Source organism: Varanus komodoensis, unplaced genomic scaffold, assembly GCF_004798865.1.
Source record: "Varanus komodoensis strain SLA01 unplaced genomic scaffold, ASM479886v1 scaffold2, whole genome shotgun sequence".
In the NCBI taxonomy this organism is placed as follows: Eukaryota; Metazoa; Chordata; class Lepidosauria; order Squamata; family Varanidae; genus Varanus; species Varanus komodoensis.
Genome location: NW_025335568.1, coordinates 53,313,022 through 53,333,909, shown reverse-complemented (window position 1 = coordinate 53,333,909; position 20,888 = coordinate 53,313,022).

Sequence of the window (20,888 nt, the reverse complement as noted above, 5' to 3'; positions counted from 1 at the left end):
GAGGACTGAATGTGGAACTTCAGCTACTCTGAAGCTGAGCTCTGGATCTCGTTCCAGGGCTGAGAATGCCCTGGACTAAGTAGCGCACCAAGTTGGGTGCACTGTGGGAAATTAAAAATGTGGCTAAATCCATCCATCTGGCAACTTTTGGGGTGCTAGACCAACAATGGTAACAACAAAACTGCGGTGAGGGGAGGGGTGCCAACCCAGGGCTTTCGTAGAAGCTGCCGGAAGGGCCCTGCACCAGTGTCCGATGCACACGGCATTATGCGTGGCTGCTAGTGCGGCTCCCGTTGTTCCTTTCAGCGCAAAGGGGGCACCACTGAGTGTTCATCCTTTCAAAGTGGGGATGCATCTCCTCATGCATGTCCCATCTCCCCTACCTGAGAGTCACAGCAAGATTAAGGCCTACGGGGGTCTGTCAGTCAAATTTATCTACTAAAAACTGGTCATCTTGAACACGCTAGATAATCAAGCTCCTACTCAGTCACAGAGCTCACCTTGGGCCAGTCACAGACTCTCAGCCCAACCTACCTCACAAGATTGATGTTCCTGAGAATAGGATTGAGAACTGGAGGAGGAGAATTACAAAGACTGCTATGAGTTTGTTGGGGAAAAGTAGGGTATACATCCAATAAATAAATAAATAAAATCATTCTTTTGAAGGTGGATTGATCCCAGCAGCTTAAACCCCCATTTTATATAATAAATTCGTAGCTATCTCTACTTTCCAATAGTGGTGCAGATCCGCCAGCCTGAGGGCATAATCCAGCACAGAATTATTGCACCCTTTTGACAGCTACAAGACTGACATTTCGACAGCACTGGGAGGACCTTCCAATCACCACTTCCTATAATGCAATGGAGTGAGGGACTAACAACACTTTCAGCGGCATTTGATTGGGTGACATATGAAAATGTGGCCTGAAAAGGGATGATTTCTTGGATATTCAGTGAACTTTTGTTGAAGAATCTTCTGTATAATTGCTAGAAAGTTGCATGCATTTCATTCAAATCCATGTACACATTCTTAAAGTATTTTAAAGCTGCCTTTAAGAGCAGAACCTTCTCAAGGCAGCCTGCAAGCAAAAAACATACAAAGTGGATACAAGAAAAAATACTAAATGCAAAATCAGTAAAATCCATAAAAGCAAGGTTGCCAAAATTGATACATGCAGAATTAATACCGATAAAGCAGCAGCCTGAAATACTAGAGGAACCCAGCCAAAACAAGTGGCTCATCAGAGTTTCGGAAGATCTGCAAACAAGGGGCCTGGTGAATCTCGATGGAAGGTGATGCCAGAGGTGTGCGGCCAGCACGGAGCCGTCTGCGCCTTTGTACTCCTCAGCCTTTGATGGCAGTCACGGGGGAAGGGCCCCTGGCAATGACTTCAGAGCCAGCTATGGGAGAGAAAGAGATCAGGAAACCGAAAAGGAAGAGAAAGTAAAAATGTGGCTCCTCCCATTCTTTAGCCCAGCAGGGTTTGGATTTGTCAGCACTGCATTTTCCTGAATGATGTGAAGGACTGTTCTGCCTGTGTTGATGCGCGGAGGCACTGGGAGCAGGCAAGCCGCTCGGGTGGGAATCCTGCGTCTTGTTCTGGTGTCCCAGGTCCCTGGGAGTCCCACTGTCCAAGCAGCCTGCTAGCCATGAGCGCTTGAGAAAATAAAAATACAGCAGCTGGAATATCTCCACTGCATCGGATCCCCTGGCCTGGCTGGCTTTTTGCTCTCATGAGCTTCAGCATCTGCAGCCCTGCCTTGAATCTTCTGAGGGGGGTTTCCAAAATCAAATGCCCCCCTCTCCCCTGTTGGTACATCCCTTTTTACAAATAGGGGTGACCTCAGCAGACAAGGCCCTTCAAAGACATGCACAACTGCACACACAGAGACTTTAGAGCATGTGTGAATTAGCATATGCAAATATGTGCCTTTTTCTGGTCCTGCGGGACTAAACCTCAGAGCTTTTTAAAATTGTAGCACCATCCCAGTGGCTGCAGCTGCCATACAGAACCACAGGCTCCTCCAAAAAAGTTCCTGGCCTGATTTAGGCCATGAATTACCTTGCTAGGCAGAAAAACTGTAAAAGTAACTAGATTAGAAACAAAGAAACAGAGCAAGTCAGAAGGGGTCTCCTGGGCCATCTAGTCTGACCCCTAGCTAGAAACAGTACTTAGGGAACAGTCGTTTTTGTAGCTGCTTGCAGTAAGTCAATTAACATGACAGGCTGGTGAAATATGATGATGATGATGAGGAGGAGGAGGAGTTCTGGGTAGGGGGCAGCTTTAACTGAAGGATACAGTGCCCCATAAGCATCAACACAATCAAGTATTGGCTTTAATAGTAATTTATGCATTTCTATATTGCTGAACTGTCAGGTAGGTAAATTCTGGACAGAGCATGTGGGAGCAGTCATTACAGAACAGGTGCAAATGAAACCTTAACTGAGGGATTCTTAAAATCCATTTATAGGGTGGACACACTGGATCATGGGGTGTGATAAGGTTCTAGAAAGAATGTGAATGAAGATTTTAGTCAGCTTGTCTGGCTTGGTGCTCTCTGGACATGCTGGGCAGCAACTCGCAGAATCCCCAAGCCAGGGGAATTCTGGGGGTTTCAGTCCAATGTGGCTGCTCCATGTTGATTTTTCTGTTAATGAGTTAAGATCATAGACTTAGTGCTGAACTCAGAAACAATCTGGTTTTGCTAGAGAAATGCACTGTGGTACTTAAATATTTATGTAAGAAATTTGCTAGCTGCTTTTCATTCATTATAGAATAACCCAAAGCCAGCAGTGGGGAACAGAGCACAGTAAACTAATATGACATTAACAGCAACAAAAAGCCAGGGGAGAAGAGTAATGGAGAAATAGCCTTTTGTGGGATGCAGCAAAGACAAAGAAGAACATTTAGTCAAAGTCCTGGATAGTCAAAAGGGTCTTTAGCTGGCACCAAAACAGTGCAAGGCTCAGCACAAGCCATCAATGAGTGAAGAGTGAATTCTGTAGCAGGAGTGTCTGCATGGAGAATGACCCTCACTGGCTGCAGCATCTCACACTCCAGGCAACTGTGGCGATGTCATGAGGGTATCTCCACTAGGTTTAATGCCTGAGCAGGTGTGTAAAGGAGAAGGCGCTCTACCAAACATCCAGGTCCGACACCATGAAAGGCTTTATAAATCTGCAAGTTCATCAGTAACTGTGCATTGCTCTTACTTGGATGGTAGGACCCAGAAGGTGGTGCTTGGGAGACACTGCTCTGCCCCTTGGGTCTTCCAGTATGGGGTTCCTCAGGGCTCAGTCTTGTCCCCCAGGTTACTTAATAGCTACATGAAACCACTGCGTGAAGTCATCTGGAGTTCTGGAGTGTGTGGTTTTCAAGTGCTTTATTCTGGTGACACACAACTCTATCTCTGCTTTTCATCTTCAGCAGGTGAGGCTGTGGATATGCTGACCCAGTGCCTGGCCACAGCAATGGACTGGATGAGGCCCACAAACTGAAGCTCAATCCAGACAAGACTGAGATGCTGTTGTTTGGTGGTTCTTCTGACTGAATGGAGGGAATTCAGCCTGTTGTAGACACGATCACAACCCCCTTGAAGGAGCAGGTTTGTAGCTTGGGGGTGCTTCAGCAGTAGCTCAGCTAAGTCCCTCTCTGGACAGAGATAGTCTGGTATCAGTGATCGATGCTTTGGGAATCTCTCGGCTAGTCCACTGGGATTTTTTTTTAAACTGTGCACAGTTTTGCACAAATTTAGCTGCAAATTTTTACACAAAATAGAAAGCACTGATCAAAAATGTGAACTACCCCAGTAAATAAAATAAACTTGGTGCGGGGGTAGCTGTACATTTTTGTTCATGCTGCATATTTTCAGGAGTGTGAATGTGCAAACAAAAATGTGTGCAAATACATACAAAAACATATCATGTTTCCACAGTAGACAGTGGAGCAAAAGTTGCTAGCAGAGCAGCTTTCTCTCCTGCATTTGGACACCTCCAGTTCCCATACAGGGTTAGTCCCAGCCTGCTCACCACAAGATGGGATGGTCATGGTACACTTACACAGGACTGCTGTTGAAGACGTCTGGAGGTGTAGCTGGTGCAAATGCTGTGGCGAGACATGGAGTGGGACCACCTCCTGGGAACATATTAGTTAATTAACCCTCCAGATCAAAATCCTTAAAAGTTCATTGGATGAGCTTGCTGTGGCCTTTGTAATTTATTGATATTGCAATGGTTCCCCCTAGTGGTCATTGTTTTGCATAGTAGCTTTGGGAGTACTGGTGCAGTTGAGTCCATTGAGTTATTCTATTTTTTCTTGTTCGTGTATGTATATAACTGCATCAGTATGCACACGGCTTTATTGAGCACAAGTGGACAAGTTTGAGGGAAGTTATAGTCGAAGTTAACTGAGGGAAATCAGCACAGACAAGCAATGCACATTTCTTCCAGTCACATGCCAGGATTAAAGTTTCTCCTGATCTTGTATTGTTTGTGAGAATGATATGAGCAGTGTTATGAGGGATAACATCAGAACTTCAGATCGGATTGTGCATTTTATTTGACAATTTTGCTATGTCAGTACCTTTAATTTTTTTAAAGAAATACAAACTCTTCTCTCCCTGCACTATTTTAAGGAAATTCACAGTGTATATTTATGTACTATGTGGTTTGCTGCACAAAGACACACAGTGCTAAAGTAGAACTTGGTGCACTGATGCAGCCTGTTTGCCCAGTGGCTGAACCGAGGGTGGCTGAAGGGTCTGCAGAAGGAAGGGAACGAACGCTCCTTCAGCAGGAATGCCAGCAAGAAGGATCAGCTTGCCCCAGCCTGCATTTGAGTGCCTGCTCATTCTGGCCTTGGAGAGCTGATCTTGTCTCTTTCCCCTTCTTTCTGCTCCCCTTTCCTTGCATGTCTTGTCATTTCACTTGCCAGCTGCCGACAAGACCGCCTGCCCTGTGTGTGTTAGTGGTGTTTGTATTGTCTTTTTCAGAGACAATAGTTGTCTGAAAAATGGGAGAAAGAGGCAATACATATTTCAGTGGAATAATAAAATTCCAGCAGAATCCGATAGTGTTGTGTCCTAACCTGGGGATTCTTCAGAAACCTTCTACTCTCCCTCACAGCCAGTGCCAAGAACCACACTGGCTCCTTTTCCAACAGTGGAAATGTGCTTCAGCAAGGGAGGAAGAAGAGTTTAATTTGTTCTACCTATTTATTCTATTTATATCCCACTTTTTTCCCATCCAAGGAAATCAAGACAGCTTCTAGCATTCTCCTCCTCCTCTCAATTTCCTCCTCACAACAACCTGGTAAGGTAGGTTGGGCTGAGAGTCTGTGAGTGACTCACCCAGTGAGCTCCATGGCTGAAGCAGGACTAGAACCCAGATCTCTTGAGTCCCAGTCCTGCGCCCTTAGCCACTACACCGCAGTGGCTCTCAGAGTTCTGCGGTTAGCAGGGGAGGAGCTGGGGCTGCCTGCTGATCCCTGCTGGTGGCCAGTCTCTTGCCCACCCATCTCCTTCCTGGGGCAATAGTTAGATGGCCAAAAGTAGCCACTAGATAAATGCCCAGGATTCACCAGAGATCACCGATGCCACACCTCACTCCAGTGATTACTGAAAGGCACCAGAATGCCAGCATCCTGTTATTTCAGGAGGGGTTTGCTGGCCTCCTTTCTGATGCTTGTCCCCAGGTTGTCCAACTGTGCCAGATGCTTCTGCCAGGACTGCCGGGAAGAGGCCATTTGCAATCTTTGCAGAGCAAGGGCTGAGAGGAACCAGCTGGCCGGAATCTATTGGCTGGTGACTGCTGGAACAAATATGGTGGCGAGTGGGGCCGGAACGGTCTCCCTCACCCCTTCCCAAATGCCAGAATGTTGCATTGTTTTGAGACATTTGACAAAGGCATTTGAAAGAGTCGTCTACAGCACATACACAAAGTTTTCCTCTACCAGTAGCCCTTTTTCTAGCAGTCAGCATTTCCCTCCTCAGAGTCACAGAATAAAAACAACTACAGAACATTTGGTGGGGACAAAATGGTGGCCATCAGGAGAGAATGCTGGTTTTTGTTTCCCTGCCACTGTGACCATAGATGGTGGCAAAGCAGTTTTAAGGAACAGAAGATGGAGGAAAGAACCAGGTTGGAGTGCTGCCCCAAGTCTCAGGAGATCCAGGTTCCTGCCCCCACTTGGCTCACTGGGAGACTTTGGGACAGTCACAGACTTCAGCCCAGCCTGCCTCAAAGGGTTCTCATTGGGAGGACAAAATGGAGAGGGGTTGAGGTTACCTAAGCTACCTTGAGTTCACTGTAGGAAGAAAGGTGGGATACAATAGGGTCAGGCAAATTTTGTAGGACTTTTTACTGTCCAAACTTGCCTGGAACTGTGCCTTTAATAAAATATGAAATAAAGCAAGCAAACAAAACCTTGCCCAACTCTCCTTTACCTATGCCTTCTCATGAATCATTCAAATGCTAGTGTAAGAAAGGCCAGCGTTTTTGCCTTCATGTTGCAGGTGGAGGACTGTGGCTGAGTGCAGGAGGGCCCACCTAGGTCGATTCCTCGTGGATTTCGTGGCCGAGGTGAGATTTGCCTTCTCAGGTCAACCTCTGAGCTGCAGCACTACTTCAGTTTTACTCTGGTATTTAAACACTACAGCCCTTGCAAATGTAGGACAAGTAGGTGATGCCTCGTAAACTCAAAATAAGGTTTGCTGCAGAAGTGCTGCAGAGGGAGGCGCCCTTTTCTTTATGGCTGTCCTTTGCATCTCTTTGTGAAAAGTTGCAAAACTGTTTCCAAGAAAGTAAATGTGAGAAAGCAGGAAAGAGGGAGACAGGGACAGAGAGAGCGCACTAAGTTAACCATTCTTTGTTCTGGTCCATTTGTATGTAGTTGGGTCAAAAAGTGGGCGAGGGGTAAAGTTGGATCCCATACATTTTGGGATTGGTTGGGATCATGCAGCAAAGAATCTCTTTGAAGTAAAACTGGAACTGGAAAGGCAGGAAATTACAGAAATAATTATTGTGAACAGGTGTGAAAAATGTGTGAAAAGTTTGGTTTTCCATGACCCTCAACCCCCTGCATAAGGATGGCAATCTTGGCCTTGAAAAACAAGCTTTATAGTATTTTCCAAATGTCTTCATTCTCCAGTAAAGGAAATTTTATAGAAACTCGCTATGAAACTGTGTTGAGGTTGAATTACTGCGAGTCCTGGCAACATCTTTATATCCTACAGGAGGAAACACAGGGAAAACTTGGCATGGTGTTATCTTTTTTTGTAATCTAAGGAATCTAATAGGGCATAGTATATTTTTAGAGTTTGGGGTTATTTGCACTGTTCTTCAATATGATTCTTATTATAAGAAACAATTATTCTGGCTTACAGCTTGCATTTGTAACATCTTGCATAGAAGTTTGTTTGGATGCAGTTCAGCAGCATGTAAATTCAGAAAATGGAGGGCTGCCAACAGCAGAGATGAAAACATCTTGACTGAATCCACATTTTCTCAGTAGCTGCGGCAAAATGCTGTACCCAGATTCTTCTAGCAGCAACGCTGCAAAAGATCAGAGGCACTTCCCAGCCTAATGAAGATGTTCTAATAAATCAACTGCTTTAGTTATGCCTTTCATTTTTTTAATTAGAGCGTGTGACTAAAAGATTGATTCTCTATAGACCAAAGGCTCTGATCTTGGGTTTCCACCATCTATCCTACACCCAGGACAAGGACTGCTGCAGATTTCACTGTTTTTCTGTTTAGAGCTACACAGGTCTCTGAGCCCATCTGTCTCACGCACTTCTTGGGAGTGGGAAAGAGAGATGCTCATGGGTCTCATGGAACCACCTCTCTCTTTCTTCCCATACCCATTGGAAGGCCCCTTTCCCCCTCTCCAACTCCTTCTGAGGATGCTGCTGCAGTGCTTTTTGCCGTGGTTGTGGGGGTGGAGGGAACCCCTGCTTTGATTCCATCCCCCACCCCCAGGTTGGAGCTGTGCCTACAGCCTTGAGATGGGAAATTGCTTATGGGAAGCTCTCCCAGGGACCACGGAATGTTCTGTTAGGATGCAGTCAAACGCCCCCCACTTACCTGTAGATGCAGGTAAGCCTCCAGACTTGGAGGCCCAGGTGCATAAAACGTGAAGCAAGGCATGGCAGCGGCGGTCTCTGCGGCTGCGGTGCCTCACCCTCGAGATGAGTGAGAAATCTGGCTTGGGCCTGGGGATTTGCTGGGTTTCCTCCCCTCTGCTCCCTGGACTGCAGCCCACTTGCTCTCTTCCCAGAGTCCACTTCATGCCAAGCATTTGCGTGTGCTTTCAGCAGGAAGCCTGTTCAAGCAGAGTTCTGCTTCCACACAGGGGGTTGCGGGCTTTGTGTAAATAAGTACGTACTTTGAGTATTTTGTGCAAAGCACTATGTACTTTGCATTTTCTGCACAAAGAATTATGTACTTTGGATACTCCACACAAAGAATCTGCTAGTGTTCCTGAGTGTTAGCAATGTTGATCTCGGCTTACCTGGCTTCCTGGCCGTGGGCAAGAAGTCCTCCAAGTGCAAGAGAGCTGGAGTCCAGATGATCCCTGCATCCCTGCCTCACATCAGGCCTTTCATGCTGGTACATAGGAAACCATGCCAGCTGTTGATCCCAGCCTGCTCCCCATCTTCTCCCCCCACATGCCCCCCTTTCACCTCACCAAGGCCCAGCTATATGGTTATTTCCATGCTAGCCATGTGTGTGTGTGTGGGGGGGGGGGTTGTAGCTGGGTGGGAGGGATCTCAGCCCCTGCAGGTCCAGCTTCAAGGTCACTGGACTTAAGGGCTGGTGCTTCAAATAATCCATTGGATCCCCAAAAATGTCAGGGACCTCTATGCCTACAGTCATTTAAAAATTATTCAAGGAACAGAAAGAGTTATTGAAAATGTTACCTTAAAGGCCGAATAATATATATAGATTCACACACAGATACAGGGTTCCAACTAAATAAAGTTAAACAAAGAAATGAGAAATATTATTTCCCATTTTCTTTGCATTTCCATCCATTAAAAGCCCAATTAATATAAAAATAATGCTCTATGGTCCTGAGCCTGGAATTTTCACTATGATGTAACCAAAGGGACCTATAATTCAAGTACGACACTCCTTCTTTCTTTCTTTTTTCTTTGCGGCGGCAAGTGATTGGTGCTTGATGGATGGAGTTCTACATTTGGGCAATATCCCAAATGTGGGTGTGCTGCTGCTGGCACGTATGGAATCAGGTATTTCTGGAAGTCACTTAAAAAGTAGGGCTCCTTTTCTTCTGCAAAACCTCAGGCCACAGATCTTGAAAGACCGTGCAAGCTATCTACATGCATGGTTCAAGCACTGGGGGGATGCCAGCATATTTATCTAGATTCAGATGTCAGATCAAGGCTGCAAAACAGTGAGGTGAGGGGTGCAGTCCCATAGACTGTGATCTTGCTGCTTGAAAGCCCCTGAAGTTGGACTCTGCTGAGACGTGCCCCTATTGGCTGAAGTACAGGAAGTGAGAGTGCAAGTGATCTTTGCCCCACCCCCCAACCTCTGACCTTCGTGTTTCTCACTGGATGGGCTTTTCAGCTCATCTAGAGAGGGTGCTTTGGAGCAGGAGGAATGGAGCTTAGAAAGGGCTCAGCATAGATCACACCCTCTCTCCCCAGTCTCCTCCCCTGCCTGCCCACAGAATATCCTTCTCCCCACTCTAGGACATTGATTTTCCAGCCTCAGAGAGGCAGTGGGAGCAGTTTGCTCCGTGTTGGCAGTGAAGGGACGGGGGGGGGGGGGTGAGCCAAATCCCATGCTTAGAGTCCTGTTTGGGACCTCAGAAGGGGTTTTCTGAGCCATCCTTTGGTCTCTGGGAAGCTGGTCCAAGATCGCAGTCCAAATTTTAGTATTTGCAGTTGGAAAGACAGAAAGATTTCTGTTTTCTGTATGACGTGATCTCCAGAACTCAGAGTCCAAGCATTCTTTTTGCACAGGCAAAAGCAAGGACGGCCTGTGGGAGGGGTAAGACGAGGGTAGCCACATATAAATGACCAAAAAGCAGGACAAAAGAGGATGTTGACCCACAGGGGCAAATTTACAGGTATAGATGCAACTTGAAACAAATAATTTCTTTTGTAAACAATTGACATACAGTACATTTCACCAAAGTGTGGAAGAGTGTGGCCAGGTGACTGCTGTCCCTGGCTCCTCTTTCTCCATTCTTGTGCCGGCAATTGGCAACCGTTCTTACAACGCTTCCATTTTGAATTGAAATAGGAGGAAACAGCCCTTCAAATACAGAGGGCCTTTAGACAGAAGGCTACTCTCAAGCAGCCCTTCGGAGAGAGAAATATTGTACAATCACAGAGTAGTGGAGTTGGAGGGGGCCAGAAGGCCTTTGGGTCCAGCCCCCTGCTGTTGCAGGACACCAAGTTATACCAACCCACTCAGAAGACTGTCCAAAGAAGGAAGATAGTGACTTCTATCAAATTTGCAATTACTTTTTTATTTGGCTGGAGAAACGGGACTTGGTTTTGATCTAAAGATGTTTTCATGTTATAAATAGATTTTAGTATGATCATAGAATGTTAAAAGATATGTTGTAGGGGGCTGACCCAGTAAATCTGATGTGTGCGATGCCTGATGTATGTAGTTTTAGTTTAAAATCTTAATAAAAAATTTCTAAAAAAAAATGAAGACTGTCCAGATGGTTTTTGAATGTCTCCAGCGAGGGAGAGCCCACAACTTCCCTAGGTAACAGTTTCCTTTGTCGTATTGCTCTGAGGGTGAAGAAATGCTTCCTGGTATCTAGTCTAAATCTGCTTTCCTTTAACTTAAGTCCATTATTCCATGGTCTGCACTCTGGAATGGATGAGAAGAGATCCTGTCCTTCCTCTTTGGGACAGCCTTTGAGGTATTTGTAGAGTGCTTTCATATCTCCCCTCAGTCTTCTCTTCTTGAGGCTGAACATGCCCAGTTCTCTCAATTTCCTACCAAAGAGGGCAGAAGGCCAACCTAGCTAAACCACCTGTTGAATCCAGAACTGAGAAGAAAGCTTTGAAGTTAATTGGTAGATTAACTGAAATGTTTGCAGCAAAAGATGTTAAAATCCTAAAAATTAACAGGATAATACTTTTACTAGGACTATGAAAAAATATTGCAACATTCTCAACAAGTTTTGTAAGAGTTTTCTTCAAAGTGGATGCATATTAAAAGAAAAACAACACCGCTTCCACCTCAACTCACCCAAACGTGTGGTTGTGTGTGCATGCGTTCATGTGTGCTACAGGTATGGAGCCCAAGGTATAATTTCAGTAACATAGAATGTGCGATTTCAGAAAGAAAATAGAAGTGCTTCTTTCATGACTCTTGAAAATGTATGTGTAAGTGGAGATGGATGAGAATTTTTTCAGTGCAGATTTGATCAGAATTTACCCAAATGCGTAATTTTATTCATGTTCTTCCTCTATCATCCCTGGCCAGCAAAGCCAATGGGGAGGCAGGACCACAAGCTGTCCGCAAGTGTAGTTGATGAGTCTGGGTGAGAATTTATTTTGGTTCAGTTTGGATCAGAATTTACCAAAATTCACAAAGTTCGCAATTTCCAGGACAAAAATAACTTGAGATATTCAAAAATAAAATATGGGAGAAGATGATGCTGGCAGTTTGGTTCCTGTCCACACCAACTTACATCCCTCCCCACTTTTCTTTTTTTGGGTGGGGGGAGAATGATACCACAAAATCCAGAGCCATTTTGACTAAGATATCCCCAATGCAACAGAACTTTACATTCTTGTTTCCTGAGTGTTTAAACTTTAAGCACTGTGCCCTGTATCTCTTTCATAAAGAGTCATGTAGATTGTTACCGTCCAGTTCAGTTTCCAATAAAATGGCTGAATCAACTTGAAGTTTTCCAAAGGAAGTGTCTGTGTTCCATAAATTGTGTTAATAAATCCAGTTTTTGTGCAGCAAAATGCCAAAGCTAGAAATGTTCAGGAATGCACAAATGACCCCAGAATGGTCAGATTTTTGTGAGTGCCCAGTTCAGAAACTCATAGAAATTTAATCCTTTTGTGATTGCTGTATTGAACAATGTGAAATGGACTGAAAGACGCTTGCACTGTTCCTGTGTTGGGTTTCTCTTCCATTTCTACAAAGGTTTCTCTGCCCTTTCCTCCCATAAGCAGGGGAGTGGTCAGTGCTTAGAACCAAGACCAGCAAACCCTGCTCAGCTTAAACCATCTCTCAAGGAATCAGAGAAGCACTTTTATGAACGTTCACTTTGGTATCTTAAGATTTCCTTGTGAAATACTGGAAAATGGAGATTTGTTTCACTGATTCATCTTTGATTTGAAGGGAATGTTTCTGCACACTACACCGATAATTTGTACACTCTTTGTTGCTTTTCTGCTATGATGCAAATGAGCTTCTCTATTTCCGGTTTAAATCGGGGCCACCACACAAAAGGAGAGATTTGTTGGGTCTTGGCATTGCACCGATACAAGGACATTTGTAACAGTTTTCTTATTTTGTGCCTTTTCCCACCCCATTGAGTGAGCTAGGCATGAAATGAGGCTCTTTTCTTTGTTCCAAGGTGGTCCACTTTTTTCTGTGAAATCTCCCATATTACCAAGGACAGGCCCTGATACTGTATTGAGTACACACAGCATTTTCCAGCCTGGTGCTCCCCTGGCAGTTCGGACTTCCCAGAATTCCTGACTGTTAGCTCTGTTAATGGCACTGATGGGAGGAGAGGTCCAAAATATCTGGGAGAAAAAGCTGGAAAAAGCTCCTGCTTCATTTGGCTCTCTATTTTGCCTGAAAGCAAAGTGGAGCCATGATCACACTGCATGAATTGGGCTCTGCAACTGTTGTGAGTTGCCCTCCAAAGGCAAAGACCAGGGTGTGTTTCCACCCCCATTAAGCTGCCCTGGAAGGCACACATCTGGTCCTCGGATCCTGATGGTTCACTGCTTCATTGAGTATCTATAGCCCTATCAAGAAAAGCTGGTCAGGCTGGGCAAAGCTCAGGCTTGTGGGATCTACTCTCCTTTTTACTAGAACCTCAAGATCTCACACCTGGAGCCAAGAGCAAAATAGCATCTCAGATGGGGAGTGAAAAACTAATAGATTTTCATGATTCATCCACTCCAAGTTGCAGTTCTTTTTTTCTCTCTTTCAAACATTTTTACCCCATCTTGTATCTGTGAATGGCTCTCTAGGCAGCTTGTAAAAGACCAAGACTGTAACAGCACTAAATAAAACAAATTTCCAATTATAAAAATGTGCCATAAAAGAATTCTGTGCCATATTAAAAACCAATCAACCATTAAAATATTGGGTAAAAAAAGGTTTGACTTGGTGCCGCAATGAATAAAGTGTTGGTGCCAGGCACATGTCTCTGGGGACCAGATTCCATTCGCCCCACACTGCTTTCAGCACACTGCTGTGAGAGTCAATCTGACTCACAGACCTCTGACTCTAAGATGCACCAGAGTTTGCACATTAAAAAAAGCATTAAAGAAATTTGGGCAAATCATACTGTTTATGCTCTCTGCTCAAACTGGAATCCCGAAGGTAGGCAGTTCTAGTGCAATCTGCAAATCATATGAGAATTATGTGGATTCCGTCTTCCAGTTTGCATGAATAGTGTTAGGAATGAAAGGGGCATCTACATCCAGCAAGATCAAGCAGGTATGGACTGGTCAGGTGATGAGGGTCCTGGGATGAGGGGTCCAGATGGGGTGTGGGAGAGTAGCTCCTGGATCCAGATGAGACTGACCCCATGACGTGGCATCACGAGAGATGGGCGTGTCAGGTAGAGGACTGGCACACAGAGAAGAGGCTAGCCCGCCTCCAAGGGGGCCCTCCTAGATGGATGGGGCCCAGACTTACTCAAAAGGAGGGTTCTTGGAAGTAGTTGCTATACTGGGTGCTCAGAGTCTCATTGTTGGTTCTGCTTACTGGAAGTGCACTTTTGCCAAAGAATGGTCTGTGTTTTGGAAGGGCAGAGGAGGAGGAAACCTGGTTTATGAGAAATAGCATAATCTGTGCAAATTTCCTTGATGTTTAAAAATGTGTGAAGTGCACCCTGTCTTAGAGGCAGATGTCCATGGGGGAAAAGCGCAAGATCATAGGAAATCTTGACGGAAAGCCCCCTTCTCCCTCCTCTGCTTTGGCGTGAATAATATCAAATCTTATCTTTCTCCCTAAATTTGCCACTTCTAGCTTCCTCTCATTATAACAGCTACCCACATTGCCTTAAGCTATTTTTGTTTTTTCTCCACACTTATTGGCTGGTGCTAAGTATATAGAATGACATCAATAACAATAAATGCATCTTTCTTATTAATAAAAGTACTTCTATCTCTCCTCTGCTTGATTTTTTTTTACATGATTTCCCCACAAATTACTATGTGGTTAGAAAGAAACCTTTCAGAGGCTTCTTAGCAAAATATGTAGCAGCATAAATATTATGAGCTGCCCAAGGCCAGTGGCCCCTTCAGACAAAGGACTTTTTGCAGCTGGAAAGAGACATTTTAAATTAATCTCAGCACAACCCAGATCATGAATTAGATTCTTGTCCATTTCTAATATGAATATGTAAAAGAATTCCAGCTTCTGCATTCTTTTCTTCAAACATGAATCCATCCTTTATGCATAAATTCATATTTATTTCCTGGAGGGACAGCATAGCTTGGGGAAAAGATTTGAAAACATCCTCCAGAATTCAGCTAATGATTTTGCTACCAAAAATTACCCTTGCAAGCTTTGATAATGAATATTCAACTGATTTAACATTTAACATTTAAACAAGTTATCATCATATTGGCCAGATACCAGTCAGCTGGTGCCTGACTTTAGCATTTGATTTTTGATAACTGATTTTGATAGTATATACTAGCATCAATATTAGGTATCACCGGATAGTGGGGATGTGTTCATTTATTTCGGAGCCACCATGGCATCGTGTGTCACAGTCTGCGTAACATGGCCATCGCACCCATTCCTTCCAAGCCCCTGGGCCTTGCACAGCACAGTGCACAATCAGCTTAATCAGACCTTGGGGCTTGCACAGGATTGCGTAGCTATACATTTAGTAGCAAACCAAAAGGTGCACGCTCAGTCGCCAAACTTGGAGGCTTTGGGAGTCTGCTGCAGAGTGGGAAGTGCTGCTTTCACTGCCCTGTTCTCCACTTCTGTCTTTTCAACAGACAGCGTTTTCACCAATACAGTGGCAGCTTCTTGGAGTGGGAAGAAAAGAGGCCGGGGCAGTGGCAAGGCCCCTCATACTCTGGCCTCTCCACCCCCTCCCCTCCCTGCTGCAGAAACTGCCCCCTTCCCGACCTTGGAGAACAGCCTGCACAGCCCTCCCCACACGGGCTTTGAGGGGGCAGGGGAAGGGGCTGGAGCGTTGATTCCTGGCTTCAAAGCTGCGTCACTGCCTCTGACCTCAGAACATGGAATCCAAAAAATCCTCTGCTTGCAAAATACAATATCAATCACAAAAGCAATGCAGAAATCAAAACAGGAAGACTTAATACAGTAGTATAATACATAACACCAAGCTATAATCATATACAACTATAACCTCCCCCCACCCCAAATCCCCCAAACCAATGCCAAAACCTGCACATCTGGCTGACAAGGTGTGACCGGCATGGCCCCACTGGCATCACCTCTACACTGCGGCTGCAAAGGGGCCAGCGATTGCTCCCCTTCCTTCCACTCCCTGGTGGCCACACTTTCGCTACCAATGTTGAGCGGGGGTGCTATTACTTACCACAAATCCTCCCAAAAGCAAACAAAAACCAGCCCGTGACCTGGGAGAAGCTGATCCACTGTAGAATCTGCAAGTTGCATTCACAAAGGCCTGAACTCATTTGGATTCCCGAGGCACGTGCCAGAAGTGCTGCCTTGCGAAGGAGCCACAGCCCTGGTGCCCTGGCAGCCTTTGGGGTTTGGCTTGGTGCCCCAAAGGCTGAGGAAGGAAAGGGGGATCGAACAGTGGCCTCCAAACCAGGGCAACCCCATGAATGAAAGCCCTCCAGAATGTCTTGTCCTTCACAGCCCTGCTCAGCTCTTGTAAACTGAAGGCTGTGGCTTCCTTTATGGAATCGATCTTCTCATAGTTGGTCTTCCTCGTCTACGTTTGACTTTCCCTAGCATGATTGCCTCCTCCAGGGAGCCTTGCCTTCTCTCATTTCATGTTTTTATTATTTTCTACAAATAAAACAAATGAACATTCAAAAGGTATCCGACATACTGGGTTATTTTCTTATTTGGAGCCTTGTCTTCTCATGATGTGTCCAAATACGATAACCTCAGTTTTGTCATTTTTGCATCCAGGTAAAGTTCTGGCTTGATTTAATTTAGGATCCATTTGTTCATCTTCCCATTGATCAAGGGTATGCACAAGCTCTCCTCCAGCACGATGTCTCAAACACATCACTTTTCCTCCTGTCAGTTTTCTTCACTGTCCAGCTTTCACACCCATATGTAGTGATCATGAACACAATAGTGTGGATAATCTTGACTCTTGTCTCCAGTAAAACATCTTACATTTGATGATCTTTTTTAGTTCCTTCATTGCTCCTCTTCCAAGTTTCGGTCTTCTTCTCATTTCTTGGCTCCTTATGCAGTAATGTCTGCCTTGCAATCTCACCCTGCAAAAATTCTTAAAATTAAACCCCAGTGAGATCGGCACTATTCACTTCTTTAGCATCCCTCCCAGTCTGTACCACTAGATGGCAGTACATTACCAGCTAAATCTAGTGCCTTCCTCGACAGTAGAGGCTCTTCTGAAAAGCTGAATTTTCTTTCCTGTTCTTAAACACCTTTCAAACCCCAGGCCCAGATACTGTTTCTAATTTGTGAATAGGGAACTGGCAAGCCCTCGCCAATTCACAGTGCTGTATTTTGGCCCTGTTTTCCATTTCCTGGTCTCTTTGAATTAAGAAAAGGAGACAGACACCATTCCAACGCACTACAAAACGCTGAAGAATCCCAACAGCATGAATTAGGCAAGAGATTCATTATCTGTCATGCCGCTACTCTGAGAAACGATCCCAAGCCGCAATACAGGGAGAAGGGAAGGATCTCTGCAGCCAACCAAGTAGGGAATGCACTCACCAAAAATATTTTTTAAAAGGCACAGTTTTGTTTGACTTGTGCAACTGCAATTTATGGGGTTGACAGCCGATCTGAAGCAGGCTTTCAGCACATGGACGCCAGAAGAGCTACCCAATAATGGGGCTACTTAAGTACTTCATGCAAAGTCCTTCAAGTTGGCTGAGTGTAAAGATCCTCACAGATGTTTTGTGTGTATGATGTAGCTGCCTTCAGCTTTGCAAGGATCTTTTTTTTTAGTGTATGTGTTTGTGTGAGAGTGAATGTGCAGGCAGGCATGTGTGTATGCGAGTGTGACTGTGATTGTTAGAGTTTTGGATTGGGACTTGGGAAAACTGCCTACTAGCTCCCCTTTGTCCTAAAGCTCTCTAGGTGACTGACCAGTCACAGACTCCATGCCTAACCTAACTCGCAGGGTTGTTTTAAGGAAAAAGGAGAGACAAGGAGGAAAAGGACCATGAGACCTCCTTTGGGTTCCTTATAAGAGCAGGAAAGACATGATAAAACATCATAATTTTTTTTAAATACTCCTAAGGTATCATTTCAAGTTCATTAGAATTGATATATTGTTTGAGTTTACACCTCACAAGATTCCTCCACTGAGACAGGAGAGAAATGCTAACTGGAATGTGTGTGTATGAAGTTGTTTCAGACCCCTATTGGTGAGTTCCCATTCCACCACTTTGGAAAAGTAGGAGAGTAATAGTAAATAAATACTCCAAAGTCTAAAGGGGATGGAGATTCTACAAGTTTAAGAGTCCCCTTCCCCCTGTGTGCGTCCTCTTCTGTTCCTCCAACATCATGGCCTCGCTGGAGTGTTCCACTCATACACCCATCCAGACGACCTGGGCACCTGGGGAAAGGGTCTGTGGTGGCCCGGGACAGAGTGGCCAGCAAGCCAGGCTTGGTTGACCTGTCATGGTCTATCTGTCCATCAGCCACTGACACAGACAGTACAAACAGTTTGCATGGCACAAGCAAGTTCCAGACCAACATCTCAAGAGGAATTTGAGGGAAACTAGAAAGGTCTTGACAGAATCAGCAGAACTGCTCAGAGACAGTCCTGTTCTCCCCACCATACACTGAACAGGGATATGTGAGGAATCCATTTTGAGGGTGAGAATCTATAGAATTCTCTGGGATCAGCTTCCCGGACCCTGGTCCATTCGTGTCCTGGAGAGTTTGCATGGCACTGTCCAGGACTTGGGTACCACACAAAGGCTGCGCAAGTGACATCCATCTTCTGCATCACACACAGCAGCCTCTGTTTCTGCTGCACATGACATGGAAGAAGGTTGCCAGTTGCACAGCCGGGGTTCAGGGAGCATTTGCGGACTTCCTCCTTGTTCAGCTCGCTTTCTAAGACAAGGCCAAGTATGCGCAGAAGCCCACACATGCTAGAAGGACAGATGCCATGGAGCTTCACTGCGACCTCGATGCTGAGAAAGGTTGGCACATTTCTTTATTGTCTGCACCATGATGGTTATGTTGATCCAGGACTAGCGTCCATCTTCAGCATCTTTGGGCTGCTGACAGAACCTTCAGCATCTCAGCTAGGCTGCCCAAGTGCTCCATGTTACAGAAGCAGTGCTTTTAATTTTTTAAAAGTGCTATAATCATGATGATCATCAAAGCATTCATTGCATTCAAATCCATATTTATTGCATTGCATTTTTTCTTTTGCAAGAGACCCAAGGCAACTTACATATTCCTGCAAAGTTCCACTTTATCCTCGCAACAACAACCCTGTGAGGTGGGTTAGGCTGAACAAGAATGACTGGTCCTCAGTCACCCAGCAAGTTTCACAGCCAAGTGGGAACAAGAACCCAGATCTCCCAGGTCTGCTGTCGAACACTCTCACTAGCTTGCCATATCGCATCGCACAAAGTTTCTCTTTGTCGTGTGCTATATGGTTTTCACATTTGACACGCTTTTGTAAACTGCCTGTAGTGCCATTTTCAGGTGAAAGGTGGTATATGTATCAAAAAGACAATAAATGCATATTTCAAGGTGCCTGGTATTTGAAGGACCATCTAGTTCAAGTCCCATTTAAAGTTAAAGGACTGTCAGAAGGAAGAGTCTGGAAGGTCTGAAGTTGTCCAACTACGCCAAGGCCTCCAGGTTGTAGTGTTCCCCATTGTTCCAGCTGTTCTATATTTGTTTCTTATCTTATAGGAGTCATTTCCATATGTCCATCTATCCAACCACGTCAGCACATGCACATTTTATGGGAATGGGTGCCCTCTATTTTGCTCTTTCTTCCCGATGCACATCCTTTGGGGGATAGAATATAGGTGGCCACTGCGGGTCCCACAGAGCTGGCTGCAGATGCTGACCTGGAGCTACCCATGCCTGGGGGAACACGAGGGATGTGAGCTGTTTTGATTGCTCCTGACAACCTTGTTAAGTACCACGTGCCAGACCCTTTTTTATGTTGCACAACTTCAGCATTTCCACAAATGTCATAGGTGAAATATAGGAGAGCATTCCTGCTTACTCTTGGCAGCAAAGCTGGTCTTGCACCAACATTGTAATTTTTTTGGCAGTGTCTTAAGACTTCCCTCGATCCCCTGAGGTGTTTGGTGGCGTATCATGGGCCACTCAATGCATCAGCCAAATTGTTTGTGGTCATTACTGATTTTTAAAAAGTTGTTTTGTGGGGCTGTTGTATTTTTGTGCGACAGTTGTGTTTTACAGGATAATAAATTAGTTATTTTAAATGGTGCATGTTCTACTTGTATTGCAAACCACCCAATGGCCAAGGATCTCCGGATGCAGCAGAAAAAACATGCTTGAGAAAATCTGACAAATTCAGCAGCAGCAAGTTCACCCTGAATGGTACTAGACTACAACGGGGAATATGTGAATGGTTTGTGCCAGACTACTTTAGCCCCTGTTGGCAGTGGGCCAAATATTTTGATCTCTTTATTTTTGACCATTCACTGGGCAGAAGGCAAAAAGAAATTGCACCCTAAAAGTTTTGGGAAGGGATGAGAATTTGGGGGAAATTACCCTGTGCAGGTTGCAGTGCTTATCTTACTATACAGAGATGGCTAAGAGGGACGTGCGCTTTTCCCATTTCCCGCTGCTCTGTCCTTACAGGCCCAGGATGTCTTGGCCAGGACTTCCCACCTTGCAGCTCTCTGGAGCAGTGGCCATTTTGTTTCTGAAAGCTGAGAAAGAGGCACTCTGGGTTTTGATGTGTTGCCATTAGAGGTTCCTTAAACAAGAAATCCTTCCTCTCTTATGTACTTCATGGCTGATAAGGGGTGTGTGTTCACACACATCATCAGCACAGCTGACTAGGTTTCTGTACTCCCCTGGGGGTGTGACAATGAGCTCCAGCATCCCACTCCATTGGACTTCAAACTTCTCAAAGGTTTCCCTGCAATCATTCTCTCTGCTTTGGGCTCACTAGTCTTGTTCAGATATTCTGCATCTGTACAGAAGGCTTCACCCACCATGTCCCATCCAGCCAGTGGTTTATGCCCATAGATTCTGCACCATTATTTCTTTGGGTATTTTGTGTGCTCAGCCATCTCGTGCTCTAGAATGGGCAGAAGGGGAGATTTAAAAACATTAAATAGGAATAATAAAATATCCCAAGCAACACAGGCTCTGAGCACACAATTTGTATCTTACAAAAATGGTTATCCCTCTATAGTGTAACCATGTTTGGTTACCCTGCTATAGTGTGACTATAGACCACTCCTATGGAGACTGTGGAAAGTGTATATGGTTCAAATGTTTGAGCAGGGCTAGCTAC